This window comes from Dromaius novaehollandiae, chromosome 4 (assembly GCF_036370855.1).
Source record: "Dromaius novaehollandiae isolate bDroNov1 chromosome 4, bDroNov1.hap1, whole genome shotgun sequence".
Taxonomy (NCBI): Eukaryota; Metazoa; Chordata; class Aves; order Casuariiformes; family Dromaiidae; genus Dromaius; species Dromaius novaehollandiae.
In genome coordinates, this window is record NC_088101.1 from 82,573,805 (window position 1) to 82,599,022 (window position 25,218).

The 25,218-nt window shown below is 37.8% G+C and overlaps 1 long non-coding RNA gene across 3 annotated transcripts in view; it reads left to right on the forward strand.

Annotated features, from left to right (window-relative positions):
• The window catches only part of LOC112990805 (uncharacterized), a 195,541-nt gene that overhangs the window by 165,434 nt on the left and 4,889 nt on the right, over window positions 1-25,218 (forward strand). For 2 of the 3 annotated variants that reach the window (XR_010389164.1, XR_010389165.1), the window contains 2 exons: window positions 21,411-23,075; window positions 23,717-23,785. This is a non-coding gene — a long non-coding RNA (uncharacterized LOC112990805). The remainder of the gene's footprint in view (window positions 1-21,410; window positions 23,076-23,716; window positions 23,786-25,218) is intronic. The other variant, XR_010389166.1, reaches the window with a different exon arrangement.

Here is a 25,218-nt window from a genome sequence, read left to right on the forward strand (position 1 = left end):
TTCTTGAGAAATCTAAATTGCAACCCAAATAAAAGCTTCTTATGCCTGGCCTAACTGAAGAATTATTTTAATGACAAAGGAATAAAGAGTAATAGAGAAAGTGATAAATAGAGTAAGATCGAATCTTGAGATGCAGGAACCGCCAAAACTGGTGAGATAAAATCTTCATGACGTTTCCTGCCTCTGGCAGTGGTCAATAGCAAGACCTAGGGAGTCATGTATAACAACAACGAATATAAGTGGTGGTGTTCCCTGGAGTGCTCTCTTGCCCTCCTACTCTTTAGGGTTTAGCAGTTTTTGGAGCCATGGTTGACGTTTTCATACGAAAAATGACCAACTAAGATATTAGAATCAGGAGATCAGATATTATAGGGGAAGGCATAGTTAATCATGAGTGGTTCATATCAACCTCTGTTTAGCCTAGGGTGAAACATTAAAATCTTTAGTGTGCAAATAAGAACGTGACACTCAAGGGGATGCCACTGATACAAATACTACATAGAGGGGAATTCTTTCCATTGGAGAATTATCCAAGGAGAGAGTCATTTGAGCAAATATCTAGAGCTCTGCAGGTCGCTGCAGACTCTCTTTATAGTTCCTGGGCTATACAAAGTTGCCAGTGGTGTCTGTGGAATGGTTCATCTTATTCTAATGCATATGACTAAAATAGGTTAGACAAATCATACCTTTCAGCATCTATTTTTCTCTACCTACTCTAGGTTAACTAAGAGGTAAGTTATCACCACAGACAGAAAAGCCCTTTGTCCAGTAGGCGTGATCAAATTAATGACAGACTATGTCACAAAGGTTTTACAACCCAGAAGTATAACATAAAGCTGCTTTATTCAGATGAAATTGTCCGTGGATAGTCAAAACCAGTTCTCTCGTCATACTGTAGTGGTTTGTGCCCTATATTGCAAGCAGTTCACTGAATCACTTCAAAATATGAAAGAGTCCAGGGCAATAGAAATACATGTGTTGAACCACAAAATAAAATCTGTGTTAATAATATGCTTTCTCAACATTACAAAACAATGTCTTTCTGCATTTCAGTTACGTTGTGCCAGGTACTCTGTCTTACAAAGTTTTTTTCTTAGACTTTTCTTAACTTGTACTGGTTTAGGCTGCCTTGAGCAGAGGGTGTTTTACAATCAGTCTTCAAATGAGGTAGTTTTTTTCCCATTTTGGTGTTCAGACTTTGAGAGTACTGTTAAAAATATACATTTTAACATGTATTAGGTCATTGTTCGTAAACATTTAGTTTTATGCATACAGTTTTATCCAACTACACTTCAAGGAAATTTGTAATAATACTGTTTCTCATACAGAAATAATAGAAAGATGAAAATCGGATTGAAGTAGAAACAATGAAGCAGAACAAATATCTTTGGATGTGTATATTCAGAGGAAAAGTAACGAGTTCAGCAAAATGGTCTTCTTAGGGATCAGTCCAAGTTTCTTCAGGGAGAAGTGGTCCACTTCTTAGTACAATTTTAATAATTGCTAAGCAAGGCCATATGCCAAACCTGAAGCAAGTTAACATCTTTGATATGTAAGAGGCCATTATTTAAAAAGATATATACACAAGTAATCTCTTGGCATTTTTCTATCCTTTTGGGCTTTCACTGAACAGTTTTTGTTATGTCACTTATGTGACATAAAATGTCATAATGTTATTGATTTGATGTCAGGTGAATGGCATAAGAAAGCTTCAGAATGACTACTTGAGTGGAGGGATTGTTAATTTAAAATGATATGTTTGCCTCTCTGTCAAAATGGTGCATGCTCCTTCTGTTCATCTAGCCACATAACTGGATTTCAAGCTGATTTCAAAAGGCAGTACACCAAACAATATTTCTGGAAACAAACTATGTAGTTCCTTTGAGGGGTTTGATTTTGTCTTCTTCATATCTCACTCTCTTCAAATCTATATATCAGGTTATAAAGACACTTATTTCACCTTAACATAGCCTTTGAGCATAGAAGGTGTGTGTTGACCCTCTTGACCTGTAGGTCAATTCACCAGCAAACACACTGAATAATTAAAGCTGCTAAGAAGATTTCATTTGCTTAGAGATGGAGTTTTATTTCTCCTCACTGTATCTGTTTGTTAGAAATTATTCACATAAACATAATATTTTTCTGTCATCCTCTAGAACTGTTCTGCATGGCACAGGTCTCTGTTCTCTATGAGAATAAGGGAAGTTTCTCTGCTCTGCTCCCCCAGAAGCTTTTTTCTCAAACACGTGAATAAGATTCTTCTCACCTGACTGTAAATGCTATCTGCTTCTGGGAAGATCACCACCTTCACTGACCTTTCTAACAAATGGAGGGAAAAGGTCCCTGATTCTGCTTCCCATGTAGATGTCGGATGTCTCATGCCCATGACTATCTCAAATGTCTGGCACCACATGAGACACCCCAAGGTATCCAATAGGTCAGCCTGCAATATGACAAGGGGATCACAGGAGACGTGCTCTTCTGGAGCTGTATGAAATTCCATAAAGCATCTCAAATGATGGTAGTTCCCCACAGATGGGCAACTGAATCAAACCTAAATGATTAAGGCATGATTCCCTTCACTTTTTTTCAATATTTCAGGACCTTCTGAAATAGACACCTAAAATACATCAGAAGAATTGTTCCCTATTTTTCTCTATTGATTAGAAAGGCAGTATAAGATAGCCTTCTCAGAAAGTAGGTGTCTGTTCTGTAGACATTTATATTTGGTCAGGAGGAACCCGACCCTGTTAACAGGTAATGACATTCCTCATGAGTTGTGTAAGGGTGCAAGTAGTCATCTGTATTGTTTTTTCTTTGTTAGTCAATTTTTGTGCCAGCCAGTAATATACTAGCTAAAAAGGCGGAGTTCATTTGCCATTTGTTTTTCTCTTCCAGGTGTCACCACCAAGAAAGGAATTTAAAAAATTAATTGTCTTAATTTTAACATTTTCAACTGAAGCATTAGCATTTGTATTTCAAAATAGTTTTGTTTGAAAAGTTACAGATACTAATTTTTAAAAGATATCCAAAAAGAAAAAAATATTCAGCTTCAGTTTGAAAAGAAGTCTTCTTACAGAACTTAATTTTAATTTTGCTAAGAAGCAAAGAAAAAGATGACAGATTAACCCATAATATTTTTTGCTTAATTACTCAAAACAGCTAGTAAAAAAGGAAGAATTACCCACACTTGCCATATGCCTGAAAGTCAGGAGAGCTCTTTCCTGAGTTTCTGCCTTCTCTTTATAGATCAGCAGAATCTGCCCTGAGACAGTCTACGTTAATCTAATTCTTTCACCAAGATAGCTGAACTGTCCTTAGGAACCAGCTAACCCTGTTAAAAAGTTATGCAAATAACTTCCAGAGAGCTGCCCCATTAGTGTTGAGTCAATTGTACTCTTTGGAGTGAAGAATATATCTAGCAGACTTCTGAATAAAGTTGTGATTCCTTATTTCCTGTGAAACTCTATTTTGGAGATTTTCTGGTGTCTAATAATGACATTGTGCTTCAGTATTTATCTCTAACTTGCTTTCAAATTATATAGAAAGTGACCTCTGGGTGATTGTTCAATAAGCAAACCCAGAGACACAGAAGTTTAGAGTACTCACTTGAGTCTGATATTCTTAGGAAACCTGACTAAAAACCTTCATTACATTAAATGAAAGCGTGGAAATGCATTAGATGTTTGGGTGATTGTTCAGAGTGACAATACTGAAGCACCTTCTGAAATAGCATCTTTTTTAATTCCTTCATTTCCAAATAGGATAGCAAAACAGTTGTCTCTAGAATTGTATTGATTTTAAGTGTTTTGTTAATAACTTTAGGGGGGAAAAAGGGGAAAAAAAAACAGTTTGAGGCAACAATAACTGAAAATATGAGAGGCCAGTGCAGGAACCAGTTCCAACAAGATGCTTGGCAGGCAAAGGTTACCCTGTGCCAGCTGCTCCCTGCTAACTGTAGGCATGCACAACATATGAGAAAACAATAAGCTACCTTGCACACCCTATAGAGTAATACCGTGAGTATTAATATTTACCAGGAAGCAGCTGGCACAGTTAGTTGTTCTTTTGTCAAAGAGGCTGCTGATATCTGCTCCCATGTGTGTTCCTATATTTGTCCTGTGGCATAGATGATCCACCACAGCAACTTCCACTTCTGGGTGAGGAAGTGAGTAGCAGCTTGGATCATAAAAGACAAGCTATGTGACAACAAAGTGGGGAAGTTGGCATTTTGGGACTTGTGACAGAAGAGAGTATGGTGGGAGTCTGGCATTTTGGAAGTAACTCCTCTCTGTACTTATAATTACCCTTTAATTTCTACAATTGTAAAAATTTAAATTCCCAAGTCTTATTCTTGTAGAAATGCTTGATAGAGTAACAGAATTTAGACTTGCATCCAGCATTACCTACTCTCTCCTATATGAGAATAAGAAAAGTTTATATCTTAGCTATGTATGTGTTGAATTTCTGGTTGCAGCAGTTCTTGCTATTATTTATAACACTGAACTTCTCAAACAAAAATGGGCCCAATAATTCACTTACACTAAAAATGATTCTTTTTTCATGTGTTATATTAGATCTTTTGCTCAAGTATTAATTCTGAAACTAAAGCCATATGTACCTGTGTTTTTGTTTGTTTGTTTCTTGTTATCCTCAGTCACTCCCTGTTTTTGTGACATATTTTCTAAAGGCTTATGATGACATGCCCTTATACCAAGCATACTATCCGTAAAAGAAAACAAAGCAAAGCTGAATTCTTCTACATAGTCCTTCTGTATGTGGCCATGGTCCTAGTGACACTAGAAGGAAAAAGGAAAGTGGATCACAGTTTTAGAAGTGTAGTGAAAAACTCTAGAGACAACACTCAGACTTCAGTTTTTAAACAGAGCCAGCTATTATAAACCACTAATATGAATTTAGCAAATGTCAGTATGTGCTTTGGGAAAAAAGAAGCCTACTGGAATAAAGAGGACCAGGGTTAAAATAAGAGAGAAAGAAAATGGGAGATCGACGGTGTTCAACAGAATAGGAAAACAATGAGGTTCCATTAACTGAGTAGGAGGATTGTTTCACCCAAGAAAAGCTAAGAGACAAGGTCACCTGAGACATAAGGTATGCTGTACTTTGTCTAACTAACAGAACTCAACAGGAGTCTTCCCAATTCAGCAGCATGAAGCCCCAGGGGCTCTGGGAATCAGGAAGGATGGGGACTGGGGTACCTAGCTGACAGAATGGATCTCCAAAACAGTGACACAGAGTGGTAGGGACATCTGTGTCCAAGAATGAGTGGGCAGAGTTATAGACAGAGGAGGAGGATTTGTCTGACAAGCCAAGAAAAGGGGATGCAATTCTGAGAGGAGGGAGCAGAAGAAACAGAAGGAAGAATGGCTGGAGAAAAGTTTTAAGGGGAGGTTTGAGCTGTGGTCTCAGTTGTGATCTCAGTTACCCAGCCCACAACCCAAACCCTGTCTTTTATCTGCTTTGGCTGATGTAGTTTCTAGCAATTCAGCCTGAAAATAAAATCCTTTGCCATTTCATTAAGAACATGAAAACAGTTGCATCTACTAAGATCAAAGGTACACCTAGTCCACTGATCTGTTTCTCCTAACAGATGATAGTGAATGTGTAGAAAGAGTGGGTCCCTGCATTTGGTGAGGTGAATTGCACAACAGAACTTGACTCAATTGCCCACACAGGAGCAGATTTTTTAAGATTCCTGCCTGGCCCTCAGCTGCCACTGCAGAAGGCACAGGTCTCCCATGACTCTGAATACCATCTGTCACCCCTGAAGATATCTGACCTCCTCTAGGGAGACTCAAACACCATAGGTACCTATGCATGGGAATTCGGTTGAGCTTGCAGACTCCTTTGACTCACAGAATCAGAATCACAGAATGGTTGAGGTTGGAAGGGACTTATGGAGATCACCAAGTCCAACCCCACTGCTCAAGCAAGATCACCTACAGCAGGTTGCCCAGGACTGTGTCCAGAAGGCTTTTGAATATCTCCAAGGTTGGAGAGTCCGTAATCTCTCTGGGCAGCCTTTTCAGACAGAACTTCCTGTGTTTCATTTTGTGCCCGTTGCCTCTTGTCCTGTCACTGGGCACCACTGAAAAGAGTCTGGTTCCATCTTCTTTCATCAGATATTTATACACATTGATAAGATTGCCCCTGAGCCTTTTCTTCTCTAGGCTAGACAATCCCATCTTTCTCAACCTTTCCTCACACGAGAGATGCTCCAGTCCCTTAATCATCTTAATAGCCCTTCACTGGCCTTGCTCTTGTACTATGGAGCCCAGAACCGGACACAGCACTGCAGGTGTGGCCTCACCAGGGCTGTGTAGAGGGGAAGGATCACCTCTGTCTACTCGCTGGCAACGGTTTTCCTAATGCAGCCCAGGATGCTGTTGGCCTTCTTTACTGCAAGGGCACCCTACTGGCTCATGGTCAACATTTTGTCCACCAGGACCCCTAGGTTCTTCTCTGCAGAGCTGCTTTCCAGAAGGTCAGCCCCCAGCCTGTACTGGTGCATGAGGTTATTCCTCCTTAGGTGCAGGACTTTGCTCTTCCCTGTGTTGAACTTCATGAGTTTTCTCTCTGCCCGTATCTCCAGCCTGTCGAGGTCCCTCTGAAGACTGTACTGACTAGATCTTCACTGACTACAGTGGAAGTTTAGAGAGCTAGTTCAGACTGACCTCCACAGAGTAAAAGACTGGAGTTAGATCAGATGAAGCCCATGTATATGTAAGCATTGTATTCACTTCTTCTCATTATTTACTAGAGGTCTCACAGAAGCTGCTGTGCCATCCTTATGTGCCAGAGAACCTCACAAGACACCATCGACTCAGACTCACAATTGAGTTAGTGAGACTTAACAAGTTACTATTCATCAACTAGATTGTGGTAATTAACTGGGCACATGCTCTTAGCACAGGAAAAACAAGTAAAATGCATTAGTCTAAATGTCAGTGACATAGTTTTAAGCTAATGTGTTTTGTTTTGCATTCGTGAAGGATAAAGATGTGCAGAAAGGTGAGCTCACCTGATGCACAGCTACTCATTAATCCAAAATAACTTACTCCTACATCAGAACCATAGATCGAACTTTCAGAGAAGTAAATTCTTTTAACTCTTTAAAACCAGTGAATCTTTGCAAATTTATACAAAATGAGTGTCTGCTCCTTTATGTCTTCCTGATACAGAGAATGTTCCCTCTCAGGAATAATAGAAGTGATTTATGTATTTGCTGGAGTAAGCCTTTGGTGCACATTTTTGGAAGAACAGTGGTCAGATTGCTTGGATGTTTTTGTATAAACACTAGAGTTATATTAAAATAAAATTCAGAGCTGTAAAACCAGTACCCTTCTCTCTTATTCCTACCATGTAGAAGTGATCAGCTTGGGTAAATTGAAAATAAAGATTAAAGGCTGAGGAAGTTTTACAGAGATGAACAGAATTCATAAAGGAGTCTTTACAGAGACATATTTGAAGCTCATAGCAAGGGAAATACAGAGGATTCTAAGCCTAATTGTACATGTGTTTTGTTTTTTTTTTCTTCTCCCTTAAATTTTGGTAAAGAAACAAGTTCTGCAATGCAGAATTGCATATTTTAGGTAACAGGAACCTGTATCTGGTGCTGTTACTAGGTTTCACAAAAATGAAATGCAATCAAAGACACATAAGATCAAAGACATAAGGACACAGGGTCAAAGGACAGGATATTTAAAGCAGGTCCTGCTTTTGAGTGATCATTAGTCATTTTAACTTGCTGACCATCACCCTCATCTTTGTAACCCTTTCGAACCAAACTGATCGCAGTGATAGCTTTATGGGATCTCTGGCATTCTTCCTTTCTAGGGGTCTGAACATTACATGAGGTAGTCTGTCACTTCTAAGAGGAGCTTAGAGAAGATCTGTGCTGCTAGAGCCAGCCAGAGGATGGTAGGGCCATCTTTGGGGCTGTTAGAAGGGGAAGGAGATGTGCTTTTGAAAGATGATTGGAAAATACCACATGAGAGCTATTATCTGTGCTTCTGAAATGGTATAACCAGAACTGTGTAGCTGAATGGTTTCCCAGGCTGAAGGTACAACCAGTGCTGTTGCCATGCCATGCCATCCCATCTCTACCTGCTTCCAGACTAATTCTGACACCCACCCGTGCAGATGGGCTGGAACAAGACGCTCTGTTGCGTACAGAGAGCCACCATTAATGTCTTTGTGCTCAGAAGGTCCCCCTCACAGCTCTTGGGGATTTGACTCTCAAAGGGCCAGTTGTTGTATAGCTAGATAATATCCACTTGCTCCGAAAGATGGGTTCCCATTTTGGAGCTTTTGGCAGACTGAAGTTTGTTCCAGCAGCAGGCTTCTTTACGGGGGCTCATGCTGTTTTACAGTATGCCAAAGCTGTGCACAGATTGGAATTTGATCGAGTAGAGAGAACTGCTAGGAGAGCAGCCTCTCTTTGTCATGTTCATGGCAAAAAGGGTTAGAACGCAATTAGCTGGTTACTGGAAGTGGCAACAGAAACAAGTGATTTCCTTCCTGAGGGGTCTTTTCCAGTTATATAACTTTGACTGTTAGGGAAAGACAAGAGTGGTTCCAGAGCTCTCACAGATTCATCTTCCAGAAGTTTCCAGTTTTGAGTCTCGGTATGTGAGAATTCAAAGTATATATTATGCTGCAAATTATTGCTATTAATAGAAAGAAGAAAAGTACAAGGAAATTTAACTATTGTGCATGTGATATGATAGTTTCATATTCTGAGAACTGTAGGAAATGCCTTGATGAATTACTCCTGTGATGTGCCCTGGCAGTATCCTGGTAGATGACTATGGACAGTCCCAGATGCTTTTGAGGAAAACGGCGTAAAAGCCGCAGTTAAAGAAACAAGCTGACCACAGGGAAATGTCCCTTCTCATACTTTTTAGGCAGAAGCTTGCTTACAACCTGGAATATGACAGTATACCCCCTTTAAAAAGCTTTAGACTCATTATTATAATCACTGACATTCACCTTCTTCCAGCTAAATGTTCTGTTTCTTTATCTTAGCTTAGGGGATTCTAATGTTTTCAAGCTTCTCAACAAAACATTTTAAAAGAGCAGGAGGAAAACAGGAAGGCAGTAATGAAAAAAGTATTTATGGAATATTCTTACTCGTGGACTGTTGCTTATAATTTTTAAGATCATACAGATATTTCAGAGAACTCCCAAAACTGAGGATGCTTACGATTTGTCTAAGTTTTATTTATAGCACAGTTGTGTTAAAAATCATTTTAAGTCCTAGTTTGTTTACAAAACATTACCTTGCAGAAATCCACTGACCAGCATAGAAGATTGTACAGCTACATGAGAAATATGCTGCCCTATTTGGAAAGTGGCAATGCATATGTATTTAGAATGTATGTTGGGAATAGTATTTGTTTTAGAGAATTATCTCTCAAGATTTTTATGCCTTCAGAGTGTGTATGTGTGGGGAAGATTGTATATATGTTTCAGCCAACATTTCAGAGTTAGTGAGCACTGAGCATTTATTTCTCTATTTTTAATGGAAATATGTTTGTATATGTCTGTGCATGTGTACATAAATTTTCCAAAATAGTTTGTTTTACAAAAAAATCCTATGTGACAATACAAATTTTTACCACCACCAATGGGGTAATATTTAAAACCAGGAGATTTCCCTACAGTATCATGGAGTTAAAGAGAAAAGAGCATTATAAAAGGCTCAAGGCATTGTAAACTAAATAAAAAATTAGGTTCCTCTTGATCAAGTTTACAAAGGAATGTGTCTTTTGATTTTATAGAAGAAATTCATGCAGTAAAATGAACTATTAAAATACACCAGCTATTGAGTACAGTCCGCCTCTGCCAGTTTTACACCAGTTTGATGCTTATCAAAAATAGATTTATTGAAAGTGCCAGTTAAAACTTAGCATTGAAATACCAATTTTGAAAAAAGATGGGAAGAAATCCTTGGAAATCTCAACTGTTTCCCCTTACTGTAGCTGAACTCTGAGAAGGAAATAAACAGTCTGGACACACTCCTGGTTCCTGTATGAAAGATTATTGTAGAGAGAAAAAAGCAACTGCATTTCTTTAGGGAATCAGTATTTTTTTCAGCATTGGTATCTATCCCAAATCATGCCCGAGCCTATACAGCATGCAGGTTTGTGTACCGATACATGCAGAAGCTGAGCTAACGTGCTCAGATTCAGGAGGTCATGGAGAGAGGGGGAGAAAGAAGCTTGATTTTGCAGCCCAGTGATACAGTCATTCACATGAGGGTTAGTGCATGTTCCTAATGTTGTTCACATGTTTTATTCAAAGACTATTTAATTCAGTCCTGGTAACAGAGTTTGACATTGCCGTCTCCGGAAAGGGAGCACTAGACACAATGTTCCAGAGCTACACTGTCTCTTGTATGGAAACCCTGTACCTTCCCTCCTTTAACTTTGTGCTTTTGGTAGCCCTGTGGTGCAGGAGGGATGGAATGTGTCTTCGGTGCAGACTGGTGCCTGTGCAGGCAATTACTGCATTCTCCTTGCTGGGACAAGGTGTGCATTTAAATGCCTTCAGCCTCAGTAGAAATCCTCAGTTCAGTTTCTCCAGTTCCCAGGGATGTCTCACCACTAGGCCAGTGTAGACAGATGCTGACACCATTACCACTATCAATTAATATGGATGTTAACCCTGTTGCCAGCTATTACGGAGTTTGTCATCAGTCTCAAATCTGTCCAACATTATGTCGACCCCTCTGCACCATTTTCCAGAAAACCTAATATGCCTTTTGATCCTTGTCTTCAGAAGTGTTAGTTTTTCTCTGGGTTAGAGTATTTTTAAATGTTATGCTAAAAGCACATTCAGATAAACAGCACCCCAAAAGTCCTTGCAGAGTGTCATGGAAGAAATCAAACCAAATCAAACAAAAACAAAACTGTGTCCACAGTTGCTGTGACATCTTCACTTCAAATGTAAAGCTGGCAGACATGAAACTTGTGAGCAAAAGCAGCATGGCTGATACTTCACAGATCAGTTGTATTCAAGCAGAATACCGCATTCCTGGATAACATGATGCATGAGTCTGAAATCATCGTTTTTGCTTCCTGACTGCCTGATCTGCTGTCAGTATAGTGGTGCTGCACCATTCAGCAGCAGGAGCACAGAACTGCTTTAAAGCACAGGTGCAAAACAAGATGCATAAGCACACTGCAGTGAGGTAATTTCTTCCCTCTGAGCTATTACAATTCTTGTATTATCTTTTATTTTCTTAACAAATCTTGCAGCCTTCATCTCAACAGACTCTAAGGCTTATAAATTACCATTCAGTAATCAGCATTCTGAATTAGATTAGACAATAAGACAAGAAAAAGAAACCTAATTTAGCAAGAATAAAATCCAGGTGCATTTTAGGAATTGACTACGTTACAACCTGTGTAAACTCATTCCTTTGTGAAAGTAAAAGTCAAACTTTACAAGTTATTACAAAAATGCCTCCGCATTTATTTATCCATCTGAGAAGAAGCAGAACTACTATTGGTGATGCTCAGCTGCACTGGAACTTGTCAGCACTTTTGTATACCTTGTATGCTCTACCACTGAAAGGCACTAAGGTTATAAGATTTTGGGTCAGAGGAAAACTGAGCTTACACAAATCTACACGGCTCCACTGACTTTCAGTGTTGTGGATGTATCTGAAACACACACAGTAGATGAGCAGGTCCCCACATGCTGTTTAATGACACATGCCATTAAATTCTGCTGCTTTATTCTGGAAGAAAGTCAAACTCCAAATTCTGGTAAAAAATTGAGTAGAATCAGGAAAATCTGTAAAAGATATTAAATAAACAGAATATAAATTTTCTTCATTAAATGTAAGTGGAAGTTGCTACTCTCTCGTGGCTATTAGGCAGAAAATAACAACTCAGGAAATGATCTTAGGAGGGAGGAAGCTCCCATTTCTTAAAGCTAGTGTTGGTATTAATGGGTTAGCAGACTGGTAAGTTGACTTCGGTATCTGGGTAAAGACAGATGAAAATTTTGCTCCTGAGGATGATGGCTCAAGGGCAGATTTCAGGCCCACTGATGAAGTAGGTTAGTGGCGAAGCCTGTAATGCCATGATCCTCACTGTATCAGCTCTGCAGACCCTGTAAAGGGATTGACTGTTCAAGCCTGACATTCCAGTACTTCACATTTCTTATCAATGCACTTTCAAAGCAAGTTAGAAAAATACGGGGTGATATTTTTAAGGTTTAGCTACTGTGGATTTTTGGTGGGAGGGGACGTCTGATGGAAAATATCTATATAATTTTTCATATTAGAATAACTATACAAATGACTAAAGTGGTACTTTTTGCATGAATATTAGGATAAATGGAAATTGAATGAAATGGAAACGTATTATAAAGAGCATTTGCTAATGCAGCATGCAGACAGGACTTGCAGTTACATGCTGGAAATAAGGATGCTTTTGAACTTGTTCCCTTTGCTACCAAAGTGAATTAAAATCATATGAGATCAAATCCTCAGCTGGTGTGAATTAACATAGCTTCAACAGCCCACTGCTTTTTAAAATACTATAGTATATTTAACAGACAATTTTTATGCATGCGTTCTACTGATCTAACGTGCTTGCTTATTTTTATTTGTGAAAGGAGATATGGCTCTTTAGAAGCAGCATCTGAGAATCAAGATTATGTTCACATAGTCCTTGGGTTATTTAATCAAGCAACAGCCCTGTTTGTCAGGTATCTGTCTTTCCTACTGACATCATACATCTCAATTAACCAAGGCTTCTGCTGTTAATGAAAAGTAGCTTTTTAATAAACATACATGAAAATGGGAAACTCAGAGAAAGGACTAAATTAACCCCCTCTCCTCCCTGCCCCCCAAAACAGTTGCTTTAACAGGTATTTAGTTCAATTTATTTCTCTGTAGCTTTTACAGCAATTCTTTGCAATAAGAATAGGACCAAATTCTATTCACAAGCATGTGAAAATACTATTGCAAATATTGTGATTCTGTTAGGACTCCTACAGCTTCCTGAGTTACTTTAGTTTCAGTAATGAATAACCTGTGAAGTTGAGATCAGGATCTCACTGGACATGGCTCTGTACCTACCCTCTTTCTATGCTGAGTCCAAGTCAAAATTTTATTAAAATAATATTAAATAACATGAGCTATGTTGTAAGGAAACAGCAGCATTCATCCTTATCTTCTAACGTGAATGAAAAAATAAATATTTTGATCTGAATATTTAATGTGCACTGAAGGTAAATGGCACTTTCATACAAATACGTGGATGGAAGGAATCTTCACTGGTCAGTTAATCATTCCTGCTGTTCCACCAAAAAGATATTTGTCTTCAGTCCTGAACTGGTCTTTAAAAGTTAATTAACATTTTCCCCAGCCTTTAAGGGTTTTTTGTATCTTTTAATCAGTCCTGTTCCTTTCATGGAAAGTTTTCATGCTTTTTAATAAAGCTCCTTCAAGAGGATGAAAAGAATGAATAAGATGTGTGCATACATCGATACCTATATATATCCCTCTAATAAAGAATATTTTGTTTTTCAAATAATGCACAGAGAAAACGTTCAATTATGACTAAGGAACCAACCTAAAAATATCTTCCACACTGCTGCTGACATACATTTTTTCCTGCTTTTATTAGAAAAGCCTCCCTTTTAATTGTTCAGTATTTGAAAGACTAACATTATCTTTTAGGAATAGGTTGGAGATGCATTTATCTATTATCCAAAGCCATTGCCATTTCTAAGATTTGGTGTTACATAAATCTTCATGACCAGAGATTTCCATGGAAATTTCCAATCTGAGAACAGAAATATGGCTTGCTTTATTTTGAATGCTACCATTTCTGGTTGTTTGCTTTGAGAATCAGATTTTTTTTTTTTTCTGGACTGGACTTCATGAGTAAGAATAGTTCTCTAAATCTGTTCAGAGACTCTTGGATAAGGTGGCCTCACTTTCAGAGGGAGTCAACACCTATGTTTTCCAAAAAAGATGCATGGTGGCTGTAGTTTAGAGGAAACTGAAAGGAGAAGGAACTGAAGAGAAGTTAGTTATGTCTCAGCTGGGATTATGAGGTCTAAGTTTGTGCAGTCTCTTGTAACTACCTGCACTGCTGTAGTCAACACAATACCTGAATCTTCTTTTTTTCTTCTATTTGAGTTAGATTTCTGTTTTTGGAAGGAAGGTTTTTGGTCTGAAATAGACATTGATGTAACAACTTGAAATTTGTTGATGTGGGAGGAAAAAGGGTCAAAGAACCAGTAGCCCCCTTGCCTGTTACTGGTGCTCAGTACAGTGTGGTCTCCACATTATGTGACAGAGGTGCCACAGTGTTTCCTCCTCTCATCCACATGGTACTTTTACTGTGGTAGTATATTTTTCCCATAAGCATCCATGACAGAAAGTTCTAGTATGTTCTTCAGCGATTAAAAAGGTATGGAGGAGCTAGTGATCCCTTTTTGGAGCTGTGTTGCCCAATGAATAGCCTCCTTTTTGTATTATGGTAGCTTTCCTGCTTTATATATGTGTTTCTTTCTTCGCCCAAAGGAAAGACTTTTCCTCCCAGGGAAGGTAGACTCCAGGAACCCAGCAGAACACATCTTTAGCCTTCAAATATATTGGAATATAACTCAAATCAAGGGCAATTTGTCCTCTCAAATACTCTCTCTTAAACTTGGAGGGAGACAAAAGAATTGTTCTTCCCATCATGTTTAACATGGCCAGATATGGGCCCCACAGCAGGATATTTGTCTGTAGTCTTCCTCTCCAGCCCTCTGCTCCCTCAGCCTGGAGTACCTGTTCTCAGTGTTCTGGTCTCTTGTCTTTCTGTCAGGTGCTCTCTGATCTCTTTATAGACCTCCCATATCTTGTAGGTCAGATCTGCCATAAAGTACTCTTCCCTGAGATTTTTGCGTCTTCATAGGCCTTTTTTCACAACTTGTTTTCTGTGCTTTATTATTTAATTTTAGCTACATATAACCAGAAACCCCAGACCTGGATTTCTTTGGGGCAATATTTCTGCCTGTACATGGTACTTAATGTTACTATCCTGAATTACTAGTTATTGTGATTAATTATTTATATTAATAACAGTGTTGCTATTATCACTTATTTTCCTCTACTTCTGTATCACCACGTTTCTTTTTGCTTTATTCACTGTTACGACAGCCCATCTCCTCTAATAAGACTTTCCATTTTTCTTTCTCATTCCTCATGATTTAGCACTAGTTATTTTAAATATATATTCTCAAACAAACTCTCTATCCAGCTGGAGTTGTCATCCCCATTTAATTTTGAATTCAGAGCAGTGTCACTGTCAGCCATACTCTGGGTCGGCTCAGATACACTAAAAATGATGATTACAAGCAAAGCCATCATGGTCCGGCAGGGATACTATCCATGATTCAGTTTTAAAAATGGAAAGAATTTAGCAGACAGAAGGGATCTGGCAAATAGGGAGACTGCACACATTAAAAAATAAATAAAAGAAGTATCCACAGTAAGGAAATTAAGTAATTAAAACAGCAAACATTTCTAAAACAGAAAAAAAATCACTTTTGACAGCTCAGCTAACAGTACAGTCTTATTCTATATACACTGTAGATGTTAAGAAACAAATTGATATTTTTAAATACGGCAGCAGAGAATTAGATTTGAAAAATAGGAAAATAACATCAATATAATGCAATTACTGTGTGTTTGTGGTGAGGAAACTTGAGTCTGCAGAGAGCTGGGGGAACCAAACTAGCGAAATATAAAAGTTTACAAATGTAATTTAATTCCTATGAAAGACTGGAAGTTCTTAGAAACACGATGCCAGAGGCACATGTACGCACAGAAGGTCGGCAAACGAATGGTTCTATATAAACCATGAACAAAAAATAGAAAGTGAGAAGAAATGTAAGGATATATAGGCAATGGCAGTATAACTTCCTCTCAACCTCAGAATCTAATCTTTTCCAAAAAATTTCTGTTCTTATGAAAAGGGAAATAGAGGGTCCCCGTCATCCTCCCTGTGTCCACAACAGGTCTGCCCATCTCTGTTCCTGTTTACCTTTCATGATCATTGATAGCACAACTTTTTTCTCTATGGGGAATTCATGCCAAGTCTTTTGTTCAGTGCTGGTTGCTGTCCACAACCTCTATGGCTAGGAAAAGAGAATGAGCAAAAATGTTAGTAACTGGTGAATTCTTCTTTCCTTGTTACTGTTATGCCTGAAGATGATGTCAGGAATTACATAAAACTGTTTGGCTGTGGATTTGTTTAGACTAAGGGTTATTCTCATCCCAGATGACCTTTTGACGTTAGACCAAATTGCAGCTGTGAAAGTAGTATGATATTTGAAAACAAACCCACTTTGGTCTCACAAAGGAATAGAGAGCTCCTCTGTCCCTCAGGCAGCAGCAACAGCAGCAAAGTAATGATTTTGTTTTTCCATGAGAAAAGAAAAATCTGAAGGAAAAGGTCTCAAAGAAATAAATACAACTACATATATTTAAAAAAGAGAAATAATATCTAAAAATTATATCCTGCTGGGATTTGGATGTTCAAATTCCATTAGATCAGTTTCTGGCTGGAAGCTTTGACTTGCCATTCCTAAATATTCAGAGTCAAAAGGACAAGCATGGATTTCAATTCTGGCCTTCCCCTTGACAAATTATGAGGCTAAAGGTTGGTCAAAAATCTTACACAAAAGCATATTTTCTGAAAAATGGTCATTGACTGAAATGGTACCATCCTTAAGAGTGATAATTCTTAAAAAACTAACAACAAGGAGCAATTTCTGCTTTTTTTACCCAGAAATCACAGTTTTCATATGATTATTTTCCTTTTCATATATTCATATTTTCTGAGACATTGGATCAACTGATAATTCCCTCAACAATATCTTTTAACAATACATTTTCCATCGGCCTTTTTAAACATTTTTTTTGTATTTTCCTCTTTTTATGAATCATAAAGATTTTTATTTTAATTTTTTTGCTCCAATTTCTCAATGACAAAACAAAAATTGTTGGGAGAAGAAGAAGAAGGAGGAAAAAGGGATATAAACTGACACACCAGAATAACCGGGAAAAAATATACAAAGATTTTCAAAACCAAATATGTTGATGCTTTGGAGAGACTTTTGTAACACTTTAGAAAGCTTTTGCTTTTTCCCCTTATTTTCCACTAGCTACGATTCTGTACAATGTTTTCTTAAACGTGGGAATTTCATACTGTACCTATATGGAATGCAGAGGCATAGCTCGAATTGCACAATGCCCCTGAGCACCTGAGTTTCTCTACCTGCAGAACTGCTCAGCTTGTTGCAAATAAGAACTGAAAATCGAGCCAACGTGTGGATAGTGCAGATGATCAGGGAGTTTGGGTACAGGCGTGAACTCAAGCTGACCTAAAGTCACAGCATGATATAACCTCTTTCATCCAACATAAGGATAGACCTAGTTTTCCAGTGCTACGTGTTGGCATATCTCCATTGGCATATAAAAGAATAGGATGAAATACCCTTAGATGAAATTCTGGCCTGAGCACAAGCAAATATGATATGAAATATACTGAGGCAGATTAAAATGGAGAAGTCTTTATTTTGAATCCAGGAAAGGGGAAGAAATGGAATGCAGGATTAAAAACATGGCTTTTTTGCATGTACTAGGGTAGGAATGACACAAAAAGCCCAAATGAAAATTGTACAGGAGTTAATACTCTGCATCAAAGTAATGATAAAGATATGAAGCCAGCCTTCTACAGCCACTGTTTGAACAAAACTGGTATGTGGTAGGATATTTTCCCCTAAGAAATGTTTATAGAGAAAGAAATAGATCCTCTTATGAGACTAAGAAAAAAGGAAGAAAAATATAGAATGAAGCCTTAACAGGAGCAATGTAAAACCAGGTATAAGGCAAAATTCACCAAAAGAGCAACAGGAAAGTTCTTCCCAAAGGATTAAACTTTAGCAAGCCAGCAAGATACCAAGTTCTGAGGAAGGTAGGAGGGGAAGCCTGAAAAATTAAGAGTTCACTTTATGTTATGGTAGCAACAGAAACATTCTGGTTTTATTAATTTTTTTTAACCCATTAAGGATCTCCTTGTTTTGATCTCTTAGAGGATGCTCTTTCCAGGCTTTGTAACATACTGTCATGTTTTCTGATTCTTCTTTACGAATTGTGTTCAACTTTTATTCAATTCAACTTTTAGTCAACTTTTTTGTTTTCCAGCAACAATTTTTATATACTCAAGAAAATATATTTCCAATTCATCATAGCCAGGGTAGTCTCAGAGTTATCAAACGTCAGTGGATTAAGGATAAAGGCAAAGGAACCTGGAAAAATCACACTTTTAGGTCTGAATCCTGAGTAGGTAAAACTAGGAGAGCTTCATGCATGTCCACTGATGTACTGGGATATCTATCTCTTGGGCATGTCTCCCATTTTCTGTGGGTAAAATTTAAAGCGTAGGTCAATGCTGAATTACATACTGGCAGATCAGATGTTATTTTATCTTTAACTCTAATATATATTTCCTTCAAGGTAGAAGGAAGGAGTATGGTAACAAAATCAATTAGAGCTCAAAATAAACTAGAGGTTATTTCCTCTTGCTTCCCCTTATACCTACTTACATGCACTTTCTGTCAGATGAATTGCTTCATCACATATGTATCTTTTATAAATTTAACCCAGGTGAGTCTTCATCTACTGGCCATTTGCCTTAAGAATAAAGTCTGAAAAGATTAATACAGTTCTATCAAGGCATTTCACAAAAATAAATACATTGAATAATATCTTTTAAACAGACAAATACAAATCCCTCCCTATTGAAGCTATAAAATGTTCCACTAAATGTCAATACCAGTGCAGGCCAGGTGTGCTCAGCAGCTGAAAAGCAGGCCTCCGGAAACACCTACACTGGGGAAGGTCCCAAAGGAAGCATTTACCAGGGAAATGCCTTTTCTTAATAGGGAAAAAAAAAAAAAAAAAAAAAAAAAAAGCCTTCGGAAGCATTGCTGCATTTCACTACTGATGAAATAGATTTTTTACTTTAGTGACACACTAAAATTCAAGGCTTTCTGATAAAGTTAATGCAATAAATATGTATGTAGGGAGAGAAGAAGAGGAGCAGGGAGGGTGAAGGGAGAACAGATAACCAAAATTCAATTTCACAAATATGTAAATATATACATATATATATATGTATTTACCAAATAGAAATAGAAAATGGAATGAGTTTTGCATTTGGTGGAGACTACCGGGAAAATGTCTTACCTGCATTAAGCATCAAAATAAAAAGAGAGGGGGAAAATTTTTAATGGTGCTGAGTCAAAGGGAACTACAGGCCTCACAATACCATCTTCCGGAAATACCCTCACTTTAGGCTTTTTGTGCCTAAAGGACTAGTCCAACCACTATTTATTACTGGAAAATATAAAAGGGATATCAAGGGACTGGGAGCACTCTCCTTGCTCTGGAGTCCAAGAGCCTGTATAGAGTAGCTGAACTCGGAAGGAAGGCTTGCTCAAAACAAGGAGCAAGATGCTCTATTCCGACACCTCTTTGTGCGTTTTGGCCGGAGCCAGTTTGACTTGGGTAATGCAGATGAATGTTAGATGACAATAAACCAATGACCCCTTTCTCATGCATAAGTAATAAAGTTATCCCCGGCCACAGCAGTAATTACCACTATCATCAGTGTGATCTATCCATTTAAGATCCCTGATCTGTATTTCAGACACAGACAGAGGAAATACAATTGTATTGGCTTTAAGCAGTTTTGACACTGAAGTAGCTTTAAAAAGCAAATACCAAAGCTGCAAATCTCGGTATGCATTGGGAAGCCTTTTTCATATAGTCTTGAAAAGCTTTAGGTTAGACTGATGCAGTTTTCCTGCGATGCTGGTTTGCCATGTTTGAGCCTACCTGCAAGCAGAACATGTGTCTCTATGAAATTGTTTTTTCTGTCTCTGTGATTTGTAAGAGATAAACAAGTTCTGTAAGATCTGATCCAGAAAATAATTGCAACGGAAAAACAAATAAATATATACAAATGGCTACATGTATGCATCCAAGCAAACAAGTGTAATGGGAGAAAGAAACAAATATTTTTCAAATAATCTAATGTTTGTTAATGGATGCAACAGTAAATAAAAGAGAGCCTAGAAGTGAGCTCATAAGTGGATCTCTGATTTTACAAACTATTCAGCTGTTCATTTATTTGTTGCTTCTGTTTTGTACCTCTCCAACTAGCTATCTACAAAACAAATCATTTTAGAGCTTCCTAAGAAAAGCAGCTGTAAGCCAGTCAGTGCTACGTTGCCATGAAGCTAGGAATCAGCCCCTGTTCCCCTTTTGTTAATTAGCATAGACATAATCAACAACAACAACAAAAAAATGCTTCATCGGATAGCTGTTTTTTCTCTAATTACAAGAATATGAGAAATGTCACGGAGTATCTCTTTTTCCTGTCCCTGATATGGTTAAAATTCAAATGTCCCAATGAAGTTACCTGCAGCAGCAGCATCACAAAATGTTTGTATCTTCTTTTATGGTTTTGATGTAATAAAACAAAATAAAATTTACTAAAAAGTCTCACCAATAGATAAAGTGCATTTGGCTTCTCAAGGATCTGGGAGAATGTTTTTACTGAGCTTGAAAAGAAACAGTATAATACAAATAGCACTGAAGTAAGGTAATCATGGCCTTTTCAAAACATACCTTTTTGAGGTAAGTTTTAAATTGCCCTCTCCTGCCTTCTCTCTACAACTCCCCTATAGATTCTGCTACTTCATTTTCTTTTAGCTAGATCTTTTATTGATCGTAATAGAGAAGAGCCCATCTAAAACATAATTATGTGAGAAAAGCTTAAAAATATCAATTTACTTTGTGCATCTTTTCCAAGTTTATCTACTGAGATTTTAGGAGCTTCTTGATATGTGTTTTTATATGAGTTTCAATATATAGTTATTTGAAAAAAAATTATAAATTACTTAAACAGATGTTTCTTGTCTTTGCAATATGCTAGCTGGTCTGTCAGTAAGGAAAAGAAAAGATTAAAATGAAATGGACTAAATCTATTTCAGTAATTCTTTCCCTTTTGGCAAAGGCAAGAATTTTAGCATTTTTATAGAACATTTGCTTTGCAGTGACTTTTATAGGCCAGGACACATCATTGTGCTAGATGCTGTACAAATATTTGAAAGAAAGTTGTTATCTGCATTAATGTGTTTACCCTGTAAATACACAACTAAAGAACAAATAGTGAAGTGGTAGTTGGAATTTTCTTCCAGATCAGCATGAAAACTGAATTCTGCTTCATAGTTTGGTGACATGGCAGTTGCCAGGTTCTGTCTTATTGGCATCTAACTCTAGAATTTGCATTTTTTGCTTGCAGTTGATATTAATAATACAGAGCGAATACTACAATTAAAGAAAAATCATCTGCGAATGTTTGCTTCGCACGTTAGTCCAGAAGATCCTGGAAGTGAACAAGGAGTGGAAGCTCAATTTGTATATGCAGAACTGGAAGCTGAGTGCTTGTTACAATTCTTTCTCTGTTCTGATCTGCAAAGGGTCATTTGCTACAGCCATCAAGAATACAGTTATGGCTCGACTGCACTAATTACACTCTAGTCCTATGAAGCGCCTAGTTCATATCCCACTCTGACACTGAGTGAATTAGCATGTGTAATTTCATCCATTCTGAAGAAGAGGTAAGATCCAGACTTCCTGATGACAGCTATTGATAGCACTTGCACATCCAGATATCCATTGGGAAAGCAGGCTGAAACACTCAAGTAGTTTGCTTCCTTGGAGGAGCGAGTTGCCTACCAGGGGATATCTAGATCTCTGGGGAAATTCTACAATAAAAGTCACAATGTAGATTTTGGAATTCTGGGCAGGAAATACAAAACAAATCACAGCTGACAGTTTTCCAATACCCATTTCTTTGGTCAAGCTCAAAATATCATCATCAGGAAGTCCAGATATATCATTTGTCAAACACGGTATTTCTACTGTGGTTTATGTGATATGGTTCAGATTACAAAATCACTAGTATCAGTGTAAGCCAGAAATTTGGTGCAGACCAGAAAATACCAAGCAGGAGAACAGGGCAGAGAAAATCATTTCCTTATCCTCCATTCCACTAAAACTTCATGTGATTGAACACTGTTCAACCAAAATTCCCCAACTAGCTTGCAAAGAGCAGCTAAATTGAGACTGGGGCTTCATTTTAGCAGAGCAATTACAAGCTTAGACTCACACATCCACTAAACTTTTAGAAACCATTAAATAGAAAAGAAAAAAACAGTAAGTTTGTATTGTGCTGCTTGGCAAACCTACATTTCAGATACATTTTTTCTCCAATTCACTCAGTGCATCCTTTGGTTTTCCATAATTTAAGCATATGATTCTTATTCCAGACATGCTGCATGCTTCCTTGAATAGAAATCTGTATCAATGTCTTTGTATTAGTGTCCCAAAACATCATCAACACTAATGTTAGAACAGACATCAATGCAATCAGAAAACCTGCAGTTGATCAGTGTAAGAGAAGGCTGAGGGATACTCATGAAAATCTTCAGTTACCTATATACTAAAAAAAAAAAAAAAAAAAAAAAAAAAATTGCTGCAAAGAGGAGGGGAATGCATTATTGATCAAGCCACCGTGAGCAGAGAGAACAAGTAACAGGCTTCACTGGCAATAAATGTGGTGCAAGTCAGGAATAAAGGATGCTCTTTTTTATCCCTCAGGAAAAGATGAACAGCTCAATCTTGGCAGTCATGGGGTCCAAATTCCTAGTTTCATGGCCTACCATCGAGCAAAAACAAGTGCTGCTCTGAAAGAAAATGTGCATTTGCAAAAAGAAGAGTGCTGCTAGCCTGTCCAGGCATAACAAAGTGTCTCAGTTCTGTGCTGCAGGGATATTCAGCCATCAGGACAGCAATATTGCCTGGAGGCTCTTCTTCCTCTTCTTCAAGAGAAAAGCAATAGGTCTGATCCACCAGTAAGCCAACAGTGGACCTGTGGCAAACAAAACATCTGTCAAAAAAATAGGTAAAGATGATTTTGCTGTGGTGCAAATGAAGGAGTAAGTGACCTGTCATGTTGTCTTTTATTATTTTATAATATAGAGGGAGAATGAACTATATTCTGGGTAGGTAAAGAAGAGTTTGCTTTACACTTGTCTTTATTATTAGTATGGGCATTCTCTCTTATGTGAGCAAGTTCTCCCAGTCTTCAGGGAATGTTTTTGATTAGAAAAAAAGAGAAGTTTTCTTTATTCTAATGCAAGGAAAGCATGCCTTGTTCTGGAAAACACTGATCATAAAGCTAATTTGAAAGCATACTGAGACTCCTTTCACCGTATTTATGAAAAAGAAAAACACATTTATGTCCTTTGCCCAAGGATTTCTCCAAACACAGCAACAGAAAATGCATGTAACATTTTTAATTGTGATGCATCTGACTGCTATGCAGTTTGTTGTGAACAGGTACACCTGTTCTTTGGAGAAGGAAAGATGTTAACAAGGTTTCCAATACTGATGCATTAATTCCTCCATTCATGTTCTTTTGCCAGTCACTTGCTCAGGATTCAGTAGAAAACTATTGTTTTCCACATCTTAAGGAATAAAGGTAAAGAGCAATTGCTTCTTAAAGAGACCTGAAGGAAATGTTGACATACAATTTCTTTGTAGGGAATGCCAATGAAAAGACTGTCAGTTTTCTAAGGAGAGCCGCTTCCGTCTATAACACATCTCACAATGGTGAGTCATGTAATCGCAATTCAAAACTGATCTACACAGCTTATTAAAAATTGATTTCAGTCCAGCTAAGACTGCAAAGGTGCATATAAATCATGTCTTCCATATTCTTCAAATTGATAAAAACATTTCATTAGTTATTCCTTTTCTAAATTTGTAATGCTAGCACCAGTAGCATAGAAATGCAGGCTAGTGCCATCTGAAAATCCACATTCTGGCTGACAGTTTTTAAATAATGATATACTATATTCATGCAAATGTTATCCAGGGACATTAAATCTCTTAGCCTGTACTTGCTTATGGTTTGCATGCCAATTGTGTTCTGGAACTCAAAATTAGGGCTGTGGGGTGATGTGGACATGATGAATTCTTTGGAAGTCTGTTTAGATCAGCCAATTACTTTTTTAAACAAAATTCCATGTCTCTCATTTCGTTGGGAGCATATAGGTGAACATAATTGCTCTTTCTCTATTGTCACAGCTGAACTGTGTTCAAATTGCCCTCCTGAGAATGCAAGGAATTATGTCTCTTCAAAACTTAGATTTTTATTAGACAGATAAACTGAGTCACAGTGAAAGTAAGAGAATAATAATAATAAAAAAATTCTAAGAACAATTCAGTTGGAAAGCCAGGAATTGGACCTGCTTCATTCTCTGGTCTCTGAATTATGCAGCCCTTTGGAGATAAAGGGGAACAGAGGGGGCAAACAAATATAGGGGCAAATCTATCGCAGAGAAAGAATCTGGTTCTAGCTACTCTTTATGACACTTAGGAAGCATTAATGAGTTTGAAGGAAGTTTTCTTCATAAAGGGAATATAAAAACTGTAAGTATAGCTAGGCTGCCCTGACATATGGACTCCAGGTCAAAAACTGAAAGAAATTGAACCAGATGTTATCCAGTCCATGAGTATTTGGACTTGTTTTCTTCGCTAATTAAGTCCATCTGGACTCCTGGAGGCAGCTGATAAGAAACACCAAGCACAGGGATTTAGGCTGCATAAATATGGGCATCAGAAGGAACGCTTACTCTCCTTGGGCCAGGAATCCTTGAATCAGGCCTGACCTGGACTTCATGATTTTCTTTTTGGTGAGTTAACACTGTCAGACCTCCAGAAGTGAAGTGAACTGCCATCCATTTACACTGATGAGAGAGCTACAGGGTCGTGGAGAGTATCATGGAAAATACTGTGGGTTTGTTTGCTTGTTTGTTTGTTTTAGAAAGTTATATTGGAACCAAATAAGCCCTGGTAAGGCAGGTGCATGTATTAGCACTCATAGAAGGTTTTGTAGAGCTAAGAACAAAGCAAGCCATTTTACTTAGAGCTGGTGCATTCTTGATGTCACATGCTTTTTGCATTATGAAACCCACCATTGCATTCAAAGTCATTAGCTTACTAAAACAGTTTTTTTCTGTTCGGTTGTCATTGCCAAGTAT